This window comes from Acinonyx jubatus, chromosome B3, assembly GCF_027475565.1.
Source record: "Acinonyx jubatus isolate Ajub_Pintada_27869175 chromosome B3, VMU_Ajub_asm_v1.0, whole genome shotgun sequence".
NCBI lineage: Eukaryota > Metazoa > Chordata > Mammalia > Carnivora > Felidae > Acinonyx > Acinonyx jubatus.
This window is the reverse complement of record NC_069386.1, coordinates 114,979,784-114,995,089: the sequence shown is the minus strand read 5'-3', so window position 1 is coordinate 114,995,089 and position 15,306 is coordinate 114,979,784. Positions and strand designations below refer to the sequence as shown.

The window sequence follows — 15,306 nt, the reverse complement described above, 5'->3', positions numbered from 1 at the left end:
TAATATATACATTATGCATACTCCATAATGCGTACAGTGCTAGAGACCACAAGACTTAACAAACAAAAATATCTATTCATGAAGTTCATCAGGCAGGAGCAATATAGGTCAAAGAAATAACAGTTGAATAGGATTCTGAGGGTTCATTACACTTTCACTCATATTTGATGGGCGACAAAAATAGTACAATTAGCATGTACCACTTCCTACAAAGAGGGTCTGCCTTGTAACAGAACAACCCTCAAGAACTAGAAAAGCCAGATACAATTGGAAAAAGGAGTGCTCCTAAGGACACAGGATGAACTTATGGTGTCCAGTGAGGACATAGGAGACCAAGATCCAAAAGAAAAGGGAAGTGCAGAGCTGAGCCCGACATTCCATTCAACTATTCTGTAAGCATCTAGTCAAATTCAACATCTACTCGCAAAACTACTCTTAGCCAATTCTGAACGTAAAGGAACATGCTTAATCTGATAAAGGATATTTACAAAACATAGCAACCATAATATTTAATAGTCACACTTTGAAAACTTTCCCACTGAGATTAGAAATGAGACAAGGTTGCCTGCCATGACCACTTCTATTCTTTGTTACAGTAGAGGTCTAAGCTAACGCAACAGGGAAGAAAGAGAAATAAAAAGAAAGGAAGCAAAGGGAGACTGCAAAGGAAGAAGTAAAACTGTTTCTCAGGTAATTTGATTGTGTACATGGAAAAGCTATAATAATCTACACGGAACTATTAGAATTAATAAATGAACCTAGAAAAGTCACTGGACTCAATGTCAACAAATAAAAATCAACTATATTTCTGTATATCCACAGACCAACAACCAGAAAACATGTTTAAAATGATATCACTTATAATAGCATCAGCTGACTTCAAATACTAGCAACAGCATATAGTATATAGAAGAAAGAGGTGCAATACATTTACCACATGGAAAGATACAAAACACTAACAGAGATAAAACCCTAAATAAATAAAGGGGATATACGGTATTTCAAAAAAAATTTTTTAACATTTATTCATTTTTGAGAGACAGAGTACGAGTGGGGGAGGGGCAGAGAGACAGAGGGAGACACAGAATCTGAAACAGGCTCCAGGCTCTGAGCTGTCAGCACAAAGCCCAACGTGGGGCTCGAACTCACAGACCCAGAGATCATGAACTGAGCCGAAGTCAGACGCTTAACAGACCGTCACCCAGGCACCCCAAGGGATATACCATATTAATGAATAGAAAGAGTCAACATTTTAAAGACATTAGTTTACTCCCTAAATTGGGCTAGAGATTTAATGCAGTCCCAATTCAAAATCCCATCAAAAGAGGATTTTAAAATTTATACAGTAATGTAAATGTCTAAGGATAACCAAGCTATTCTTAAATAACTGGACATACACTATCAGATATGGACTTATTATTAAGCTATATTAAGACAGGGTGGGATCAGTATAAGAGCCAAAAAGAACAAGAGAAGGGACTAGAAAGCAGACAGGGCAATAGGCAGGGCAGGGGTTAATCGGATATACATATGGAAAACAAAATAAACATGGATCTCTTTTTTATGCCATAGATAAAAAAATCAACCTCAGCTGGATCTTCAACCTACATATAAAGGCATAACAACAGGGCTTCTGCAAAGTGGAAAAATAACTTCACAACCTTAGGGTGAGCAAAAATTTCTTCAGCAGCCACAGAAAACGATAACCATAAAGGAAGAGGTTAACAGATTGGATTACATTTAAAGCAAGATCTCCAGGGGCACCTGGGTGGCTCAGTCGGGTCACACTTTGGCTCAGGTCATGATCTCGCGGTTTGTGGGTTTGACCCCCGCGTTGGGCTCTGTGCTGACAGCTCGGAGCCTGAAGCCTGCTTCTGATTCTCTGTCTCCCTCTCTCTCTGCCCCTGCCCCGCTCGTGCTCTGTCTCTCTTTCTCAAAAAATAAACATTAAAAAAAATTTTTTTAAATAAATAAAGCAAGATCTCCTATTCATCAAAAGAGAGTTAATTAGCAAGCCACAGAATGGGAAAAAATATTTTAAATACCTATGACTGGGAAAAACACTTGCATTCAAATTTGTTTAAAAAAAAAAAACAGGGGCGCCTGGGTGGCTCAGTCGGTTGAGCCTCCGACTTCAGCTCAGGTCATGATCTCATGGTCTGTGAGTTCGAGCCCCGTGTCAGGCTCTGTGCTGGCAGCTTGGAGCCTGGAACCTGCTTCATATTCTGTGTCTCCCTCTCTCTCTGCCCCTCCCCTGCTCATGCTCTCCCTCTCTCTCTCTCTCTCTCTCTGTCTCAAAATAAATAAAAATATTTTTTTAAAAATTTTAATAAATAAAAAAATGTTTTAAAAACCTCCTATGAATCAATAAGAAAAAGACAATCCAATCTTAAAATAGACAATCAACTTGAACAGCGACTACAAGACATTAAGTGAAAGTGACAAAAAAAAATTATAAAGGCACAACGAGAGCAAATCAAAACCACAATGAGACACCACTGCATACCCACCATAAAAGCTAAAATTAAAAAGTCCGACAATCCCAAGTGCTGACACGTATGTAGAGAAACTTAAACACTCATCAAGTGACAGGAGGAATAGAAAGTGTTACAACCACTTAGGAAAACTGTATAAGAATCTACTAAAGTTGGACATATGTATCCCGTGCCCCAGCAAACCAGCCTTCCATGCACATCCAACAGAAATGCATTCATATGTGCACCAACACACACACGCACAAAACCGTTTACAGCAGCATTATTCCTCACAGCCCTAAACTGGAACCGTCCCAAATGCCTGTCAACAAACAGCAGATGAATAGACAATTTGTAAGATATTACAAAGTGGTTGGCTACCCAGCAATAAAAAGTAGACTGCTCCATACCACAACACAGATGGCTCAAACCATGCTGTGCGTAAGAAGCCACAAAAAAGGCGGTATGTATACCTGTGTATAATTCCGTATATATTTCATACGTTTCAAGATGTGGAACACCACGGTATTAGGAATCAGGTTAGCAGTTACCCCGAGGGAATGTGGGGGTGCAGTTACTGGGAGGTGCATGGGGTTGTTTCTGGGGGGACTGGTAACATTCTATCTCTTGATCTGGGAGTGATAATGCGGAGGTATTTACTGCTCGAAAATTTATCGAGCAATGATTTGCGTACTCTTCTGTGAGTATCTTATCGTCTAAAATTGCATGTTTAAAAAAAGGACAGCGCAAATATTCTGGGGGAAGGATACAGCATCTGTTCTCAAGGTGGCACTGACCTGTCTCAGGTACAGCCATGCACATATAACTGCAGGGCTGTAGGTGACGTCATGTCACCACTGTATACATTCACTCTGGCCTTTGTGCGGCAGCTACAGAACAGAAGTGGTAATCCTTGAATGAGGAAGCTGGTATAGAAAGGAAACGAGATTAGAAACAAACAGTTGAGGGGCACGTGGGTGGCTCAGTAGGTTAAGTGTCTGACTTCAGCTCAGGTCATGATCTCGTGGTTCCTGGGTTTGAGCCCTGCATCGAGTTCTCTGCTAATAGCTCACAACCTAGAGCCTGCTTCAGATTCTGTGTTTTTCTCTCTCTCTACCCCTCCCCTCCTCACACTCTGTCTCTATCCCTCTCTCTCAAAAATAAGCAAACATTAAAAAAGAAAAAGAAAGAAACACACGATTGAGGAAATCTTTCGCGTTATCCAAAAAAACCTTTATTTTGGATAATGAGAAATTTCCAACTCTTATAAAGTATCTCAGAACTCTCAAACAGTGGCCGAAACACTCTGCATTTATTCTACTGCCCAACAAATGAAACCCAAAGTTCTTCAGCCAGGTTAGAAGATTGAGGCTGCTACTTCTGGTTGCCCCGTATATTTTTTGCTATCAAATTTCCTTCTTCTGTTAGGGAAGGGTGGGCCCGTGGACTACTCTGGCCAGAGGATGCTGTATGATGGGACATGCTGATTAGATCAAGCTGCACCACTGGGACTGATCTGGGGCTTTCCCTGAGGCTGACAGAAGGACACTGGAAGAACGAAGACCCTGTTCCCTGTGAGGGGCAGTGTGAAAAGGATGTGAGGGGAGGGATATTCGTGACCATTTTCTTTTTCTCTAGTGTCACCAAAGGAGGAAGTCAAGACAATGAAGTATCAAGTTAAGAGTGCTGATGGCATTATTTAAGTCTCTGGATCCAGCCAGGCCTGAATTCCCAGATGTAGAAGTCACATAGGTTCCTCTTCTTGAGTTGGCTTAAATTTGCTTTAATTCAGTTCTTTGGGTTTTTTTTTTTTTTCTTTCTATATGCCAGAAAGCCCTGAATCTCCATTATCATCACGACCGCTATATGCGTGTGGCATTCAAGTCCCTAATAGACTGGCCTCAATTTGAATTTCTAGTCTTGTCAATCACTGTCCATCTTCCATGGCCAACAACATGTCCAATCACAACCCCAAGTAACTTATCCCAACCAAGGATTCCCAATAAGCAAAATTCAACTTAAGCCAATCTACTTCCAAATATGTCATTCATAGCCAACAGGTCATTCCCCGTTAAGGATAATTAAAAAGACAAGAAACTGGGGCTTAGACACAGATTTTTTTAAGTGAGGGAGGGAGGTTGTAAGGCAGATGGCAGGCAGGGGAAGTGGTTTTTGCAGAGAAGCTTTTGAAAGCTACAGGAAGCCAAAGAAATGAAAACCTGGAATTGACAGCATATGCTTTGGCATGAAGCTTGATACCCTACGCATAGGGGTGAGACATCTGAGAGCTTCCTAATCAGTTATGCCGAGCAAGTTAAATAAGGTTTATCCCAAGATTCATCCACTTTACCCTTGAACCACAGGAAGCTACTGGAGTCCGCGGTCAAGCTGGCAGTCAGAAAGTCTAAAAGGCACTGAATGTCTAGACAGAGAGCCTGACACAGTACAGGAAAGGGCCCATTTGCATGGGAACCGTGCATGGCTCTAATAAAGCAAACCCTCTTACAAGCGTTTCACTGCCGAGGAGTGATCTCCTGGAAGATGGCAACAAGTAGAAACTCGCTGTGGCACAACCTCTGTTACCAACATAAGGTGAGGAAAATGTCACTCACAATCTACTTTGTTTTCTCTTTGTACTTTTGGTACATGTAAATATTTATTTTAAACAGTTTCACTTACTACCTAGATGTCCCCTGTCTCTGCTGCCCCTCAAGTTTTAAGTTCACCAACATAGACTTCCTGCCTGAAAGGTTTTTAAGGATCTGATTCTCAATAGGGGGACATTCTTTGCACACTCTGTCACCCCTGTACTTTTACTTAACTGAAATGCCTCAAGCACACCCTGGCCACCTCTGGCCCCTGCTCCCATCTCCGCAGGTCCCAAAGCCATTGGTTATCAAATGTCCAATTTGTCCACTCAACATCTTCAATGAAATCTCCCCATAGTCTCTCCCCTATCCCATTTATGTGTGCTTATCTTAACACATCCTGTTTCTCCTCCCCCTCCCCACAGAATTTTAAACTTCTTGGTAACAAGAGCCATACCTGATTAATTATCATCTAGAAAAAGGTGTTCATTAGTGGGACGTATTGCCGATGAGGACAAGCCAGGCGAAAAGCAGGGAAAAACCAGAAGAAAGACAACAGCTAAAAAAAAATGTCCAATGTCTTTTTCCCTCAAGCTGCTACGTAAGTGCTACTGTGTTCAGATTCCAAACCAAGCAGGAAGATGCCATTATATTATTTTGCTGACCGTACATCCTAAAACAAAGACTGATTCAGCAGCTGGTCAAAATAGAAAGGATGCATTCACAAAGAATAAATTTATTGACAAACCATGACCTGGGGAAGGAACCCCCCTCCCTGCCCAACTAAGAACTGACTAAACCAGAGACATCCAGGAACAATCTCTCCGTCGGTAATGCCCTCAGCAAGCACAATTTCTCAGCCTTATTCTGCACTTGGGGAGAATGCAGATCAATGGTGTTAAGCTACTTTGCCCAATGTCACAGACCCCGGGGTTCCAGCAGAAGTCAGCAGCCAAGCTCCTAAACTATGTGCCATTCTAAAAGTTAAAGTGCCTTCCTCTAAAAAAAAAAAAAAATCTAAAATATAATCAATAAATTTATTCTTTGTGAATGCATCCTTTCTATTTTGACCAGCTGCTGAATCAGTCTTTGTTTTAGGATGTACGGTCAGCAAAATAATATAATGGCATCTTCCTGCTTGGTTTGGAATCTGAACACAGTAGCACTTACGTAGCAGCTTGAGGGAAAAAGACATTGGACATTTTTTTTTAGCTGTTGTCTTTCTTCTAGAGAGGTCACACATATAAAAAACAAAGCCAGCTCAAACAAGTGTCTTGCTTGGATTGAGCAATGTACATCTACACAATATTTTTCTAATTAAAATTGGTTGCTAATGATTAAAAATGGATGGCGACAACAGGGCTTTCTGAGAAGAACATAGAGTTTGCTTTAACACAGTCCTCACCTGTCCCTGATGGCTTCCCAACCCTGGGGTTCAGGGTCATTCATTCATCATCATACATGGGTGGCTTATCTTGCTTTTAGCAAAAACTCCTGGTACCCATGAATTTGGTACCCATGTTTCTATCAAAAATGGGTCAGAGGGCCCCACGTTTCAAGAAAAAAATGGGTTCTTACTCTCAAGAACAATAATTGCTTTACTAAGCCGTTATCAATACCTCCACCTGCAAAGCTCGCTGTTGTCTTTTTTCTTCACCTATGAAATTTCTACCGATTTCTCAAAGCCTGTCTCTACCAGGTCTGATGCTACAATGCTCTCTCTCCACACTGAACTGCACTTACTGTCTTTGTCATCTATTTGCTACCTAATCTGACTTACAAAATTCCATGCATTTTTTCCCTCAACTGTCACTTAACATCCTTCATTGTTAATTTTCTATTTATTGCTAATATCTCTCCATGACAACTGAAGTGATCTCGAGGGTAGGGTCTCTGTCTATCCCCCATTTTGTGATACATCAGACTCAAGACTCTGTGATCAGGTAAGATTTAAATCTAAATCCCTCAGTTTCTCTCTACTCAATAACTACCTGACGTACGGCTTGCGGCTAAACCTCTGCTTCAGCCACAGTCTTCTCATCTATAAAATGGGAGTAATCACACCTAATTCTTTTTAAAAGGCTGTGATCTACAAAAAAGCTTTACAAGTGCTGAACAATATCACTTCACTCTTTCATGACAGATCCATAGCTTTGCAGGCTTGGCAACTTTTTATTTAGGAAACAAACAAGTGCTTTCTCAAGCATTGACTATGTGTGTGGTCTGGTGCTGGGTACAGGATAAAATCATGGTTAGAAAAAACAAACAAACAGGGGCACCTGGGTGGCTCAGTCGGTTACGTGGTTAAGCGTTTGGCTCTTGATCTCAGCTCAGAGCATGATCTCACGGTTTGTGAGATCGAGCCCCGCATTGGGCTCTACACTGACAGCACAGAGCCTGCTTGGGATTCCCTCTCTCCCTCTCTCTCTGCCACTCCCCCATTCGTTCTCTCTCTCTTTCTCTCTCTCAAAATAAATAAATTTTTTAAGAAGCCCACAGGCAGAGGGAGAGACAAATACTAGTGCATAATTACAAACCAGGAAGAGGGCCTCAGTATATCATAAATCCAAGGTGACCCAGGCAGGCAAAATCAAGTAAACAATAAGAATGGGGTACCTTGCATCCACACCTGCCCCAGCCCATGTACCTGCACCCAGACCAGTCCATCTCTCTCTGTCAATACTAGTTCATCCTCCCTCCCATTTTCACCCACCGGAGCTGCCACTCTACAAGCCAGTAACTCAGCAAACGTTCACCCAACTCCTAGCCTGCCAAACACGGTAAGAGACCCCGAAGGTACAGAGGAAAAACACTGCACAGCCTTGCTTCAAGTATGGGTCACAAGCCGCCCTAAGAGACAGCCATGTAGCAGCAGCCCCTATTTTTCACCTCTCTTCCTGCTAATGATTAATGGCCTTTAGGCTCAAGGAAACAGACCCATCTTTGGCTACTGCAGAGGAAGATCCTTCCCACCCCACCCTCTCCACCTAGTGTCTGGGCCACCTATTTTCTACGAACCTTCTCAAATCCACTTTTAGCACTCTGGAGCAGGATTCTCCAAGGGACTTGGGAGTCCCTCAAATGCTAGGCTGATATAGGCAAGTCCTCACAGACTCACTTTGGAGGAGGTCATCGAGAGGACAGGACCACCAGGTGACCTGAGAGGGGGATGTGGGCACTCAGAGGCTCCTCATCCCCTCTCCAGTCCTTGGCATGTCTGCTCTGCCCATGGTTCCCAAAGTGGGAGCCACCTCCAAGGGCATAACCCTGGGAGAATCAGGCGCTGCTGAGCATCATCCGGACTAAACACATACCTGAACGCCATTAAGCCTCCTACAAAACCCCTACGATTCCGGCAGGCAATTCAATGCGGAGATTTTTATTTTGAGCGAAAGACAGAGTGCTGGTGGGGGAGGGGCAGAGAAGGAGGGAGAGCGAGAATCCCAAGCAGGCTCCGCTGTGAGATCACGACCTGAGCCGAAATCAAGAGTGGACGCTTCACCACTTAACCGACTGAGCCACCCAGGTGCCACATGGAGAGGGCTATTTATCTTGCAGCTGCTCCAGACAAAGCTCCTATGTAAGTTTCCTTGCTAATTAACGCTGCCACCTACCAACCTGGAGTGAATGCTTCCCTGGGTCTCTTTGCCCTCCTGCACCCAGGTGGGTTCCAGATTACTGGGAAACTTCCAGGGCTGCAAACCAACAACTCGTAATCAAAATTATTAGAAAATAGACAATTGGTGTGACAGGGTCCGCCTTCTTGGGTCACTGTGCCTCCTCCGTGCAGCATGCTAGGCAAGTTGTCATTTTCTCCCAGCTACTGATCCTTCAAGGGGCATTCTGTTATTCCTATTTTACAGATGGGGAAATTGAGGTTCAGAAACACAATCAACGGGGTTTTAAATTGCCTGTTGTCCTACTTTAAGGGCCACCGGTCACAGGTCTCTGTCAGGGCTCAGGGCTGGCCAGGTCTCAGTACAGGTGCCTGAGGCACTTCAGAGTGAGGGCTGCCTCCGCAGGAGCAGGTACCTCCTGCTCAAGCCGGTTCAGGCATAGCTCGCCTCGAAGGGCTTTGCTAGAGGTGTGAATCACCCCAGGCATGAAAATAGCTTCTTGGGTGGGGCAGGTACTAGGCTAAGAGGATTCCACCCTGCAAAAACTTACAGGTTGGCTTTTTCCTTTAAAGGTTTTACCTAAGTACTTAGAAAAGCCAAGAAAGTGGGTCTCCACCACAACGCATTTGTGAACATCTACTTTGTCCAGATTCAAATAGTTACATTTTCAGTTCCCATCCATAAAAATGGAGGTTTTCTGCACCCTATGTTTCTAACGCCTAAGTAGAAGGATTAATTCTCTAGTCACGAAGTAGCCACACCAGGATGACCAAAAGTTGTGACTGGGGTATTTCAGCTACCTGCAATCTCCCGGCCATCAAATGGATTCACTCTGTGTCCATAGAGGAATGTGGTAAAGAACACCCTTTCCTGTCAGGCAGGCCTGGATCTGATTTCTCGTGATGCCACTGATCAGTTTGGTGGACTCACACAGGTTAATGTTTTCTCCAAGCTTAGGTCCCCATTTTGCCATGTTCTAATGAGCATTGTTCTACCTTTTGGCCGGGGGTTGGAGGGAGGAGTCTAGGCCACTGTTTCCTTGACCTGCTTTGGTAGTTGGGATAATTCATAGTGAATCTAGACACATACACACCCTTTTTGGAATGTATATGTGGTAGAAAACGAAATGCCTCTTATAGGTCTCCGGAAGGCAACAGTGAAGCATGCATGAGCCTTCCAGTTTGTAACATTTCAAGCAGGTACTCTGAGCTGTTATTTAAGGTAACTCATTAGGTTTAATGTTCATTTTAACAACCTACTTGTAAGCACTTTTGCTTCCCTTGCAGTTTGAAGAACTGGGTTTCATGACTGATTAGTACTCTTACTACAGACTTAATGGCTCCAGACTCTGGATGGTTATCTTTTTTATCTTGACTACTGGAGAAAGTTTTTCCCACGGAGAAAACCGACCCTTACAGTGAACCTCCTGGCAGGACACTAGGGTAGATGGATGCAAAGAAAAGAGGGCAGGGATTCTGCCCTCAAGGAGCACAGCATCTAGTTCTGGGTGTGGTCCCCAGATCAGGGCAGGCAGCAGCATCTGGGCACTTGTTACAAATGAAAATTCTCAGGCCCCACCCCAGACCCACTACATCAGAAACTCTGGGGTTGACCCCCGAGCCACCTGTGTTTGAAAAAGCCCACTTCAAACAACTATCATCCTCCTCACATGTCAAAACAACAAATATGTTAGTTTACTAACTAAAGCTGGAAGTTTCATTTATCTTTTGAAGCAGAGGCCCAGAGGCCACAGGCCACATGAGGTGGAGAAAATGAAACCAGAACTCAGGTATCCGTCCCTCCACATGCACACCCCACCCTACACAAGGCCAAGGTTCTTTTTCTTTTCTGATGCTTTAATCCCGAAATCTTATGTGAAGTCCCAAGTATTACCAAACCAAAGTAAAAACCTTCATTTTTCAAAGAAAACGGAAAAACAGAGGAACTACTCTCTTTGAAAATAAGAACCACTAACAAAAATTTAAATCTCCTCTATCAAAATCATCCAATAAACTAGTAGTAACTTACTAAACCTTTAGCACATCCAAGTTCTATTTACAAGATTTGAAAATTTGGGAGGCTGGGGGAGAGAAGTATAAAAACACAGTGAATGGGGGTGCCTGGGTGGCTCAGCTGGTTGGGTATCCAACTCGATTTCTGCTCAGATCATGATCCCAAGGTCATGGGATAAAGCCCCATGCTGGACTCCATGCTGAGTGTGGAGCCTACTTAAGATTCTCTCTCTGGGGTGCCCCGGGGGGCTTGGTCAGTTAAGCGTCCAACTTCCACTCAGGACATGATCTCACAGTTTGTGGGTTCAAGCCCCGTGTCAGGCTCTGTCAGCACGGAGGCAGCTTCAGATTCTGTGTCTCCCTCTCTCTCTCTGCCCCTCCCCTGCTTGTGCTCTGTCTCTCTCTCTCTCTCAAAAATAAATAAACATTTAAAAAACTTTTTTTTTAATTCTCTCTCACTCTGTTCCTCCCCCCCATCGCAATCACTTGTTCTCTCTAAAATCAGAAAAAATTTTTAATTAAAAATTTAAAAAATACAATTAATAATGTGATCAGAATAAAATCTGGAGGAATATACAGCATGCAGAAATGTGAACTGTGGTTCACCATCCATGGGAGAATTACAAATCTTTTTTCTTTGTATTTTCTTGAATTTTTTCCCAATGGTTATATATTACTTTGGTAATCAAGGAAGAAAAGTAAAACTTGTCTTTGAAATGTTACCTCCAAATCACTGAACACGAAGGTTTATTTTGTAATTCCATTTCTCTCCATACAGCAGGATACTGTGTGTGTAGTAATTATTTATATCATGCCATATGTTGCAATGAGATGAAATTCAGGAAATATATTCCTTCTAGCTGGCACTGAAAAGGAAGAGGTTAAATGCTTTCCTAGGTTCAAAGCACTGTGAATTAAGCTAACTCTGAAGCTAAGGAAACATTTATTGAAATCTCTAAGAGCATCCTTTTTGAAAAACGTTGATATGACACATAGCTCCTTACTCATATCACCCTGATGTTTAACCCTTAGCACAAAACAGAATGTTCAGCGATTCCTGGCAAAGTCTTAGGAGTGCAGGGGACAAAATGCATGGGAGAATATCAGAGAAATAAGAAACAGAAGGATCCTACTTTCACATCAAATTCTGTCCCTGTGGACAAAAAAGACATCCAAAATTACTGGCAAATTTCACTGTCCCCAATACCCTTTAATTTTTTTTCTTTCTCAAGAAATGTTTGCTCATTTAAAAAATATCTATGTTGGTTACTTTTAATCAATGAATCATAAAAAAAAAATAGATAAATAAGGATTGTCTCATTTAAAGAGACATTTCTGCCGCAAAAGCACTGCTGTAATGTTTCACTTGATAAGACAGATTTATCACTTGAAGAAAAACTAGCACTGTTTTACTAAAACTCTCAGCAAAATAAATTCACTGTTAATTAAAGTCTCTTAAAGGAGACATCGAAGTAAAGTTAACCAATGCGATGGCAACGGAAAGGGAAAAACTGGGGCACCTGGGTAGCTCAGTCGGTAAAGCATCTGACTTCAGCTCAGGTCATGATCTCAAGGTTTGTGGGTTGGAGCCTTGCGTTGGGCTCTGGGCTGACAGTGTGGAGCCTGGAGCCTGCTTTGCATTCTGTGTCTCCCTCTCTCTCCGCCCCTCCCCTGCTCGCTTGCTCTCTCTCTCTCTCAAAAATAAACAAACATTAAAAAAATTAAAAAACAAAAAGGAAATCCTAGTGGCCACCTTTTGTACCAAAATACCCACAATAGCTGATATTTCTAGAATTTACAGATGCCTTCAGGAAAGAATGAGTTATGGAGGGGGGGGAGGGAATACACACATATATATATAATATATATATTATATTATACATATATAATATATATTATATTATAAATATATAATATACATTATATTATACATACAATGTAATATATATTATATTATACATATAATGTAATATACTATATTATACATATAATGTAATATATATTATATTATACATATATATAATATATATATAATACCTCAACATTTATAGTATCTAAGATCACCATACTTATTCAACAATTTGGCTCGACGGTACCATCAGGGAACTCAGAAAGAACTTCTTATCTTGGGTTTGGCTGTTTAGCATGCAAGCTTTCACTTACAGAAGCGCATCCCCAAAGAGCCTCAAATGTCCCTCAGTCCTCTGCTTACTTTCTGTCACAGAGCAGTCTCAGCCATTGCAAAATTAACAAATTAATAAGACTAAGAACACATCATGATAAAGAATGTACAGCTTACAGAAAGTTTCTCCAACCCCCAGGTCCCACTCCCTGGAATTACCCATCCGCCTATGAAAAGTGATCTAGAGAAGCCTTGCTGTTAACATAGGAAGCCAAACCTATTAACAGTGTCCCTTCAAGCACTTTCTGACAAAACATACACAAACTTGCGGCTCCGTCTGTAACTCCATCCGGACACTTAGAAGCCTGGTTCTTCGTCTTCCATCTCTCATCCCCTTCTGGTGAGAAAAGGGTCCAATGTTGGGCTTGGTCTAAGACTGCTTATTTTTGCAGTTTTACTTTGGGGTTGCTAAAAGGTATCGATTACAAACTACCTGCGGATCCAGCTTCTAAGCATTGATAAATGCTGAGGGAACAATCCCAAGCCAACAACAAGCCCCAAAATATCTTCAATTTGTAAGGCAGAAATGCCACTCCTCCCAACATGAGAGAAACAAATCACGTTCCTGCTCCATCAAATTAAAAACGAATAACAAAATAAAATTAAAAAGCATCTTTCATTCTGAACAAAATTAAATTTTCTGGGTCACTTTTTTCCGTCTCGCCGGGCCACGTTTACAGCCTGACGGTGACGGTAAACACGAGCTGTTCACGCCAACAGTTTAGCGGTCGCCCTCTGAGAGCGAATACCTACCTACCGTTCTCTTTCCTGCCGCAGTTCCCGAAGAACAGACCCCCGCCCCCACCTCTGCCCTCCCCACCTCACCACTCGCTTGCGCTCCTTCTTGCAAACCGCAAAAGGGCGAGGTTTATCACAGAAAAAGTTAATGAACGCCTGCTTCTGGGGTAAAGGTGCCCCACCTGCGATCACAGCATCGGAAGACTGGAAGTACCTAAGAGCACGTACCCTCTGCTCGCTGGCCCCAGTCACTGAGCGCTTCGCACCCAGAAACCCAGGAACATGATTTATATGCAGACCTGCACCCATCCCACACAAGTCCGCACGCCAGCTTGCCTAACCACTTATGTAAGCTCGTGCCTCTACAGTCCCAAACTGCACACACACGCACAGCCCGACACCTGTCACGCATCCGAAATGGACAGCATCCACACCCAGGAGATGAAATGAAATCAACACATATGAGGGGGGGGGGAGGGTGTCTGCCGTTTTAAAACCTCTTTTCCCCCAATTGTTTCCTGCCCGTTTTTGTCACAACTACAATTACCTTAGCAACCAAAGAATTGCACTGACTCCCCCTCCGGCTTCTGAATTTCTCCTAAAGCCAAGCTTGCGCCAGGTTCATGGTAAAGCTAGAGAAGCCCGGAGAACGAGGCACCGGCAGCCTCTGGGGGGCGGAGGGGACGTCGGAGGCGGTCTCCCCGCTGCTCTCCGGCGACCCGCCTTGTCTTTGCGAGTTGCCGCGGTGGCGAGCGCGGGGTTTAGGGAGCGGAGAGCGAAGCCCGGGGCCGGCCAGGAGGCGCGGCGGGTCGCATGGTGCCGGGGCGCGGGGCGCTCGGGATCTCCGGCGCTCGCCCCTCGCCCGCCCCAGGCCGCCGGGGTCCGCGGAGGTCGGTCCGCCCCCTCGGCGCCTGCCCGCTCCCGCAGCTGGGGGATGCCGGCGCCGGGCGGAGCTCTCGCTGCGAGCAGGGCCGGGCGCAGGAGCTGCCCCAACTCCCGGAGCCGCTCAGCTCAGCTCCGCCGCTCGCGAACCGCCGCAGCGGCGCCCGCTGTCGGGTGTCGGGCAGAGTTGCAGCCCCGCGCCGCGCGCACCTGGGCGCCGGCACCTGGGCCCGGAGCGGAGTGGCGCGGGGCGGGGCGGGGCGGGGCGGGGCGGGGCGGCCCGGGGCGGCCCGGGGCGGGGCCGGGCGGGGCCGGGCGGGGCCCAGGCACCTGCGCGCGTCCCCCGGGCGCCGCCTCTCGGCTCACCTGTTCCTATGCGCCTCGGACGGTGCAGACTGGGATTTGCCCGAGGAAGGGAAAGCCTAGAAATTCCTGGCACTTTATCTGCTGCGAGAAAACTGGCAGACTGGCTCGGCGATGTGGAGGCTCCTTCTGTCAGTCCCGAGAGCTGGCCGCGTCTGGAAACTTCAGCGACGTCAGGGTTGTCTTAGGGATTCCTGGTCCGGAGTGGTTTGCCCGGTAGCTTTCAGTCTCTCACTGACGTGTAGCTGGCGCCCTCTAAATTAAAATGGGCCACAGCGATCGTCAGGGATATTGTGACTAACCTCGTCATTTTAATCGATTCAACATTTACACCACATGCTGTGTTTGGAGTATTTTATGATCATTCGTACCTGGAACACCACGAAAGAATTTTCAAGAGAAATTAACTCTGCAGACGTTCTTGGGGAAAAGAGGAAAAGGTTGAAGATA

At 44.4% G+C, this 15,306-nt stretch overlaps 1 protein-coding gene across 6 annotated transcripts in view; it reads right to left on the bottom strand.

Moving 5' to 3' along the window:
- The window catches only part of RGS6 (regulator of G protein signaling 6), a 560,843-nt gene extending 545,771 nt beyond the window's left edge, over nucleotides 1–15,072 (bottom strand). Inside the window, exons 1-3 of one of the 6 annotated variants that reach the window (XM_053224655.1) lie at nucleotides 13,307–13,637; nucleotides 13,133–13,210; nucleotides 11,415–11,557 (exon numbers count right to left, since the gene is read on the bottom strand). The gene's annotated coding sequence lies outside the window, so the exon portion shown is untranslated. Of the gene's footprint in view, nucleotides 1–11,414; nucleotides 12,401–13,132; nucleotides 13,211–13,306; nucleotides 13,638–13,793; nucleotides 14,084–14,158; nucleotides 14,728–14,859 lie in introns of those variants that run through there. The other 5 variants (XM_027066078.2, XM_015071694.3, XM_027066077.2 and 2 more) reach the window with 5 other exon arrangements.
- Between the last annotated feature and the right edge of the window lie 234 nt (nucleotides 15,073–15,306).